Raw genomic sequence first — 9,243 nt, 5'->3', positions numbered from 1 at the left:
TAAAAGAACACGTACAGTTCAAGTATATTACCGTGGGCAAAATACTAATTAAAATATCTCACTTTATCCAGCTTGATGTATAGTGAATTCTTTATGCGCACAAACATCAGTGCGTATTCAGTTCGATGATCCTCCCACATAAACTGTAAACACTACATTCCGGGAGCAATTAGTGTCCGAATTATCAGTACAATGATCATTATTTTTTTGCATGGTAGTACAACGACCATCACGACCTAAATATATCATTTAAACTGTATACTGGTTACAGGAATCCGTAAAAGAAATCCATCGATTAGTTCCAAGCAAATGGAAAACAGGGAAAATACTAGTACAACATAACTCCCAGCTTGGCCTTGGACCGAGATCAGACCCTCTTCACCATTGGTCGATTTGGATTCTGGGCGAGCTCATCCCTCAAGTATGCCATTATGCAGTCATCGTACTCACCTTGCAGCACAACTTCCTTGAGGTTGGGAAGAATTGCTACACCCCACAGCGACTGACTATTGATTTCCCCATCAAAAAACTTGAGCAGCCCAAGCGTAGGGAGTGCTCCTTGTTCAAACTTCACAGATATAGAGCCACCAAGTTCCAGCAACACCAGGCTTGGGAATGCCCCCTGTTGGAAACAGAAGGCTTCACCCTGATGGTTTGAATTCAACAACAGATGCAAGGAAACCAGGTTTGCTAGATTACCAAGGACTTGCATGGCAGCATCCTGCCCCGATAGCTTGGTGCTCCGGAGCTTTAGCTTCACCAGATTCTTGAGCCCCTGGATCCACTCCGGCAGATTCACCAGGTTACCATACAGCTTGAGGCTCTGCAGTGTCTCCGGAAATGAAAACGTTCCATCCAAGCAGCCAAATAAACCTGGTTCCCCCTCTGACCGGATTGACAACGACTCCAGGCGTGTCAGACCAACAATTGTTGAACACAATCCTTGACCGTTTTCCATATTGACGCCAGTCACTCCCAACTTGCGCAGCCAGATGAGCTCTTTTATGTCCCGTACGGCATCCTTTCCCCACCGCCCAATGTTCACAACACCCAGTGTGTGCAGGGCTTTCAGCTTCCTCATCCCTCTTGGCAGTAGAACACCATGCATGTCCAGGCACAATGCAATAGTAGGAACTTCATTACACCAAACGGCAGTGCATACATCACGCCGGCTCATTTCAAAATCAGAAAAACAGCGAGGTGCACACCACATGATACAAAGAAACCCCAATAGGACAGACAAAATGACTGGCCGATTATTCAAGGCCTCTAGACTGTTATCAAGCCCAAAATCAAACAAGACAAACTCATCTGTCGGTCTTTTACCAACTCGAAGACTGTTTAGCTTTCGAAGCTTGATGATTGTCTTTGGTAGCATCACTACGAAGGTATCTCGGATGTCTAGTGTCTCCAGCTGTCCCAGGTTACCCAATGAATCTGGCAAGTGATAAATATCCTTACATCCTCTGAGTGAAAGGTATCTTAGATCGCATAAACCTCTTGGGGAGCCAGACAGAGGTATCCGGTCCATTTTGGCTAGGTTTCCCTCCCCGCGCCGCCACCCGCGAGGCGGCCGGCGAGGGCCCCCAGATCCGCTCGCCGCGCACCTCCCCTCCTCCTCCCTCCTCCCTCGCCGCCGCCAGGGGGCACGGCCGGGCGAAGCCCGACCGGCGCCGGCGGCGGCGGGGCCTGGTCTTCCCCCGGCGCGACGGGGCGGCGCGGGCCGCTCCTTCGGGTGCGGGCGCGGCGCAGGCGCGGGGCACCGTGGCGTGGCGGCGCGCTCCTCCTGGCGGGCGTGGCGCGGCGTGGCCGGCTGCGCGGTGGGGTGCACCTCGCTGGGGCGGCCGTTCCGTCCGGCAGGCGGCGCGGGCTGCGGGCAGCGTGGGCGGCGGCTGGGGCCCGGCTTTCGGGCCCCCGGCGGCCGCGTTGGTTCCCTCCGCCGCGGGCGTGCGGTGGTGGTGCGGCTCGGCCGGTGGCGGTCCGGCGACCTGGTGGTGGTGGCCGGCGGCGCACGTGGTGGTGGTGCTTCCACTTGGCGGCTCTCTGTGCGGGGAGGCAGGGGAGCGGCTTGGACAGGGGCGGCGGCGTCGACGGCGTGCCGGCTGTAGTGCGAAGGCGGGAACTTTACGGGCCTCGGAGATCCCGGCCGGGCCTGTGCGGCCACGGGCCTGGTATGTTCCTGCTATTGCGTCCGGTCAGCTACCGTCGAGACGGTGGAGGTGCGGCCCTCCCGCGTGCCGACGGTGCTACTGCCCTAGTCCCGGCTCCTCTCCTTCTTTGTGCGGACCATGCTTCACGGTGCCGTGGGGAGACGGCGTGAGAAGCTTCGTGACCGGGTTGGCGCAGGGTGAGGGTCTTTTTTGGTGGCGAGCTCTGGAGTGCCTGGGGTGGTGGTTGGGATCGGGAGAAATCTCTGTTAGCTTGGCCGACACTGACGCGCTGGCGCTTGTGGGTACCGCCTGACCTTCCTGAAAGGCGTCGGGGCTACCCTTCCTCTCTCCTCACAGCGTACCGGGGGAAACCCTTGGCAGCAGCGTCGTCATCGTCGCGGTCCTTCTTGGAGGTGCTGATTGGTACCGGCGCTTCGGAAGCTCGGAGCTTAGTGGGCGATCTCCGGTGGGCGCAGCGGCCTCGAGGCTTCTTCGTTTTTTTGTCGATCCGCCGTTGTTGGCATTAGTTTTTTTTGTATTTTCTCTTTCTTTCCTTTTGGGCGTGACTGTGCTGCTTCCGCCCCAGCACCTATCGTTGGATGTTCGGTTGGTTGCTTTGTATATAAAGCGGGGGAAATCCTTTTTCGGTAAAGGTATCTTAGATGAAGAAACTTTCAAATATGCTCAAGATGATGACCCTGTAGACCCGTCGTGTCTTCGAAGTCCAGCACTCTTAGCAACCGCATCTTATCAGAAAGGAAAAATGACTTCCACCTCCCGAGGCATGTAATTGAGCGTAGACGGGGCATATCCACTATACTCTCAAACTCGCTTTTATCTCCCTTCCAGTTGTTGCTTAGAGCTAGGTGACGCATTGTCGCGTGGTTGTTTGAGTTGTAACCTTCCTCCAATGTAAAAACAAGATTTTCTTCCATTGACTTTGACACGCCAATTTCACGGATAAGATCATGGACTTGGCAGGAATCAATTCCTTTTGTACTATGAATTGATCGTTGGGATGGAAGGATAATACTCCTGCTTATAAGTTCCAGGAAATAGTTATCCGCTATTTCCTCCGCGGAGCGGCCACGCAACTCCCTTGAGTAACCCTCTGCACTCCACCAACGTGCCAAGCGTCCCCGTCAAACCTTGTAATCTTCAGGAAAGATAGGCATATATAGGAAACATGACTTGAGAGGATAAGGTAAACCATCATAGCTTCTCATAAGGACAGTTCTTATGGTCCCAAGATCTGGATTCATCCCCAACTCGGCACTAAGATGGTCATTCAATTTCCTCCATTCCAAAGAGGTTTTTGGTTGGTTTGACAAGAAGCCACGTATGGTGACTATTGCAAGGGGGAGTCATCTGCACTTCCTTACGATCAGTTCTGCCTGTTCAACTAGTGCAGGATATTGCATATTCAAATCTATAGTCTTCTTGAATACCTGAAATTCGTGCGGTCAAGTTATTTAGTATTGTGAAAACAAGATCAGGCTGGGAACAATATTACTTATTGGAATGGATGTCTCACATACATATATCAAAAGAATGCGTACCTATACTCAAATTATAAATTAAACATTTTGTGATAGGGAACAAAGCAACGAAAAGGTGTCGTATGCTGGTGGGTGGACCGTTTGATTTGGTAGGAATGGCTGCGGTTTACAAATCACTTGATTTCATCTTATTCAAAGTGACTTGGCAATTGGAATAACTAAATGATAGGTTGCACATCATATCACTAATGTTGGACGTATATTTTTAAATAATATTGACAGTCATCAACTACAATACCATTGCAATGCCTAAATTACTCCTAGTATGCATCATGGTCGTAACAATGTCCAAAGCCTGAGAGAAAGGACGTGATGTATATCAACTTACACTCAAATAGAGCTGATCAGTTTGGTTGAGCAGCTAAGCCATGGATAAAATACCTAAGACTGACACATAAAAATAAGCGTGATAATACTCAAGTACCTTTTTAGTGAAGAGATCACATGCATCACAGTGTTCTAGATCTTTGAGCATATATATGTCTTCTTGTCTCCCAGAACAAAGTTTAGCAATATTTTCTTCCCTTGTGGTGACAATGATCCGACTTGTATATTCCATTCCATGGAAAATTGGTATTATCATGCTCCACTCTGTAGTAGACGAAACATCATCGAGAACAATGAAGCACCTCTTTCTTTCTATAAGCCTTCTCATCTCCTTCATCAGATCAGCAAGTGGCATCAATAGTAATGTGTTCTTTGTGTTGCCCAGTAAACCCACCGCGTCCTTCTTTTCCGAAGATTCTCTATCCAGTTGCATAATTAAGCTCCTAAGAAGGCCTTCAAGTTTAAAAGGACGCATAACAGTTACGCAAGCATGCTTTCCAAACGTGCCACTGAGCTCTTGGTTTTGGTAGATATCTTTGACCAGAATAGTTTTTCCCAGACCACCCATTCCCCACACTGTGATCACTTGGAATTCTTGAGTAGGTTGATCTGAAATTAGTTCAATTATTTCAACGTTTTCTTTCTCTCGCCCAACAAGGTGAGATTCCTCCAAAGCATTTCGCCAACATGCTGATACGAGAGAAGTTTTTTTTTTACTGTATTTTTTTCGTATGCACCCTTGGATTGATCCTCTAATATTTCACATGTGTGCACTGTAGAGTTATTATCTGTGCTGCTAGTAGCACGGTTTGAGATACCTGTCCAGAAGCGAGCAACGATTGACTCTGCCTTAGTTAAATATGTTCTGTCTTGAGAGACCTATGCAGAAGCGAGCAATGGTTATCCATGCTGACAAACATATACATGAACGAATGTAAAATAATGCTAAATAAGTAGCGTAAAATTGATTTAAATAGTTAAAATGCAACTTTGCCATTTGAACCCAAACTAAAGTATCCCGTCCTATTTACTGAAGAAACCACAGCCTAAAATGAAAACATGTCTAAAGTATCCCGTCCTATTTACTGAAGAAACCACAGCCTAAAATGAAAACATGTCCAAGGCTACTACTAGAATGGGAGTGCGCATTCTGTTTGCAAACCCTAGCCTAGAATTGTGAAAAAAGAAATTTGATGGTTAGATACTACTCCCTCCTATCCAAATTCATTAACGCAACTTTAGTATAATCTGGATAATTATATACTAGCAAAAGTGTTGCTTCATTGTCAATAATGGAGGGTAATTACAGGGATCAGACAATTGTTAATTTAGCTATAGATGATATGATACAAAAAATCTTTATTACATACAATAAACATAATGGTGCCCACTCGTTTGTGCGGTTATTTTCAAAGGGAAGATGTATATTAAATGAGTAATCATGTGGTTAACTCCAAATGAAATTGAACCATGCCTCAAAGTCTATCTGCCCAACGTTGTTGAGTAATGATGCTTTTTAATGAAAAAAGAAACTACAATGCAAGAAGTTGATCTAGACAAACAACACATGGTAGAATTTTGAATAGTACCTTCTCATGGAAAGCATAAATATTTTGATCACCAGACAATTGCTTGAGTTCCGATGCTATATGATTTCTTGTCCTGCACATAAGCTTGCAACTTCTACTTGAGCAGTGGACACTATGATCTTGCTCCCCATGTTGTTATTTGGGAAGCAATTTTTAACCCGATCCCACACCTCAATGGTGTTTAAGTCATTAATCACAATCAGGTACCTCCTCCTACTAAGGTACTCGTCAAACTTCTCACCAAGCTCTTGTGTCGTCTTCTTTGTTTCAAGCAGAGCTTTAGCCCCTACACCCATGTGAAATTGCTCCACCATACTCTGAATGAAGTCTTTGGGATTAAAAGGATGCATCATCCTGACCCAGGCTCGACATGAAAACTTGCCTTTAGTATCTGGATTCTCATAGACTGCCCTGACGATGGACATCGGCCCGAGATCAGCACTTGTTCCCCACACTGCAATCACCCTAAGGTTATTCACCTTCTGGTTGATTAGCTGAACAAGATCCAGTTTTGATTTTTCCTGCTTTAACGTACGCCTTGCTTCATCAATGCCAAACAGTGCTACCCAAGTAACACTAGAATGCTCAGCAGTCGTGACGGCCTTGGAGCCGGGGCCCTTAATGAGATTGTAGCGCATGTTCCTCTGGCTGACATCCTCAACATTGGCTCTTAGCTCCTTCATCTGCTTAGCCACACGGCGCCGACCCTGCAGTGTGCGACGAATACGCCACCAAGATTGCCTTTTGAGGAGCACGGCAAATTCCTGGAGCGTGTCCTCGACGTCATAGGCCACATCGCGAACTTGCTTCACCCAGACCTTGACCACCCTATTGTCGTCTCCCTCGTCATGGGAAGACATGAGAAAAGCCTACATCATCTCAAGCTCATTGGTGATGAAGAGTTGGTCACGCCGGACTCCGAGCTGCAGAGCCACACTAGTAGAAAAGGGGGCATTGGTCCAGGCCGAGTCAGCCCATTAGTCCCGGTTCAATCCAGAATCGGGACCAATGGTGGCATTGGACCAGGTTCGTGAGCCCCGGGGGCCGGCCGGGCCACGTGGGCCATTGGTCCCGGTTCGTCTGGACCTTTTGGTCCCGGTTGGTGGGACGAACCGGGACCAATGGGCCTCGCTCCTGGCCCACCACCATTGGTCCCGGTTGGTGGGACGAACCGGGACCAAAGGCAGTCCATTAGTCTCCGTTGGTGGCACGAACCGGGACTAAAGGGTTGGTCCTCGTTGCGGTCAGAGTTTAGTCCCACCTCGCCAACCGAAGGGCGCTCACACCCGTGTATAAGCCCCTCCCTCTCTGCCTTGTTGAGCTCCTCTCAAAGTGAAAATAGATGCCCTTATACAGAGAATTTGACCTAAATTCATATTGAATTTCTCTGAAGTTAGTAGAAATTAATTATGAATTTAGGTCTAATTTTCTCTATAAGCGCATCTATGCTCATTTTTTTAGTAAAGTTAATCACAACTATTTTTTCTTCTATCTATTTCCGAGTAGTTTTTATATAGTTTTTTTTTCTTTTCTGCTATATTTATTTTTTTCTATTTATTTCTGAGTTGTAACAAGTCTTTAAAAATAAAAAGAAGCGCAATGCTCGTTAATTAGCTTCAAGCCTTTCAGAATAGTGTAAACTGCACTGCACATAGCTCTGTGCAGTCTACCCTATTTCTCAAGGCTTAAAGTTAAGCAACGTGTAGGTTAGCATTGAGCCTCTTTTGCATCGTCTCTGCACTCGGGGCTTATAAACCGCTGCGAGTGCCTCTCGCTTGGTGAGGTGGGACTAAAAAACAGCTGCAGAAAGAATCAACTAAAAAACTCTATTACTGGTTCATGGCACGAACCGGTACTAAAAGGTGCTCGTGGGGCACCAGTCTTAAAACCTGTACCAAATAAAATGCCTTTGTAACAGCCTTAGAACTAGTACTGAAGGAATGAACTAAAAAGATTTTATAAACCTCTAGTATTATTGAAACTAAAATTATATAGAATTTTGTTACAAACTTTAATAGCAAAAAGGATTATCATAAAAGAAAAATAAATAAGTAATTAGAATTCTATTCAAAACATTAAAAGCAAAAAGAATTATCATAAAAGAAAATAAATAAGTAATTAGAATTCCGTTCAAAACATTAAAAACAAAAAGAATTATCATAAAAGAACATAAATAAGTAATTAGAATTTTGTTACAAACTTTAATAGCAAAAAAAATATCATAAAAGAAAATAAATAAGTCATTAGAAAGATTATAATTAATCTGAGCTAAAAAAATTAAAAAAAGCAAAAATCAAAAGAAAATAAATAATTCAAAGCAAAAAATAAAATAAATAAAATAAAAAACGTGCCACCTAAAGGGCTACCACGGCCTGAATACGACTAGAAACCCAACAATGGGCCAGGATTCAGGCCCGCAGTAGGCCCAATAGGCCCACAGGCACATTTAGTGAGTTTAGGCCCGTAAGCCTGCATTTGAGAGGAGCTCGAGAGGGCAGCGGGACTGCGGCTTAATTATAAACCGCTCGCGAGTTCCCTCAGCTAGCGAGGTGGGACTAAACTTTCGTGCCGCGACGCGTGCAGCATTGGGCCTTTAGTCCCGGTTGGTGGCACCAACCGGAACTAAAGGGGTGCATTGGTAGCGGTTCGTGGGTACAACTGGGACTAATGCCCCCCCCCCTTTAGTCCCTGTTGGTGCCTCCAACCGGGACCAAGGGTTGGTGCCTCCAATCGGGACCAAAGGCCTCTGCTTGGTCCCGGTTGGAGACACCAACCGAGACTAAAGGTGGCATTGGTCCCGGTTGGTGCCACAAACCGGGACCAATGCCTTTGCTATATAAGTAGCACTTAGGAACATTTCAGAACTGCCATCCCCACTTCAATCTCTTCTCCGACCTGCTCTCCCTCGACGGCGGCGAATCCATCTCCCCGGCCCGTCCCGTGCCACCCCGTCGCCGTCTCCGTGCCGCCCCGGCCGTCGCCGCCTGCCCGCCCCGGCCCGCGTTGCCCCGACGCCGTCGCCGGCCCGCCCGCCCCGCACCGCACCTCGTCGTCGCTGTCGCGTAAGTTAGATTTTTTTGTAGTTTATAGATTTTTTTGTTAGATGTGTAGTAATTTAGATGTGTAGTAATTGAGATGTGTAATAATTTTGTTAGATGTGTACTAATTTAGATGTGTAATAATTTTTTTGTTAGATGTGTAGTAATTTTGTTAGATTTTTTTTCATATTGTGTAATTAATTTGTTCATATTGTGTTAGATTTTTTTGTGATTTTCTCTGTTGTAATTTAGATGTCTAATTTTTATGATTTGTTTCTGTTGTAATTTAGATGTCAATTTTTTTTCATATTGTGTAAGTAATTTAGATGTCAAATTTTTATGATTTTTTTCCGTTCATAGAATTTTTATGATTTTTTCTGTTCTAATTTTGTTCATAGAATTTTAATTATTTTTTTCTAGTTCATTGATTTTTTTTGTTAGATGTGTAGTAATTTAGATGTGTAGTTCATAGATTTTTCTGTTAGATTTTTTTTTATATTGTGTAATTAATTTGTTCATATTGTGTTAGATTTTTTTATGATTTTTTCTGTTGTAATTTAGATGTCCAATTTTTATGATT

The 9,243-nt window shown here is 45.5% G+C and overlaps 1 pseudogene; it reads right to left on the bottom strand.

Annotated features, from left to right (window-relative positions):
• Positions 1-367: 367 nt before the first annotated feature.
• Positions 368-6,554, bottom strand: LOC123075761 (disease resistance protein Pik-2-like; annotated as a pseudogene).
• Positions 6,555-9,243: the final 2,689 nt, after the last annotated feature.

This window comes from Triticum aestivum, chromosome 1B, assembly GCF_018294505.1.
Source record: "Triticum aestivum cultivar Chinese Spring chromosome 1B, IWGSC CS RefSeq v2.1, whole genome shotgun sequence".
NCBI classification, from domain to species: Eukaryota; Viridiplantae; Streptophyta; class Magnoliopsida; order Poales; family Poaceae; genus Triticum; species Triticum aestivum.
The sequence above is the reverse complement of the archived record's forward strand: the minus strand, read 5'-3'. Positions and strand labels throughout refer to the sequence as shown.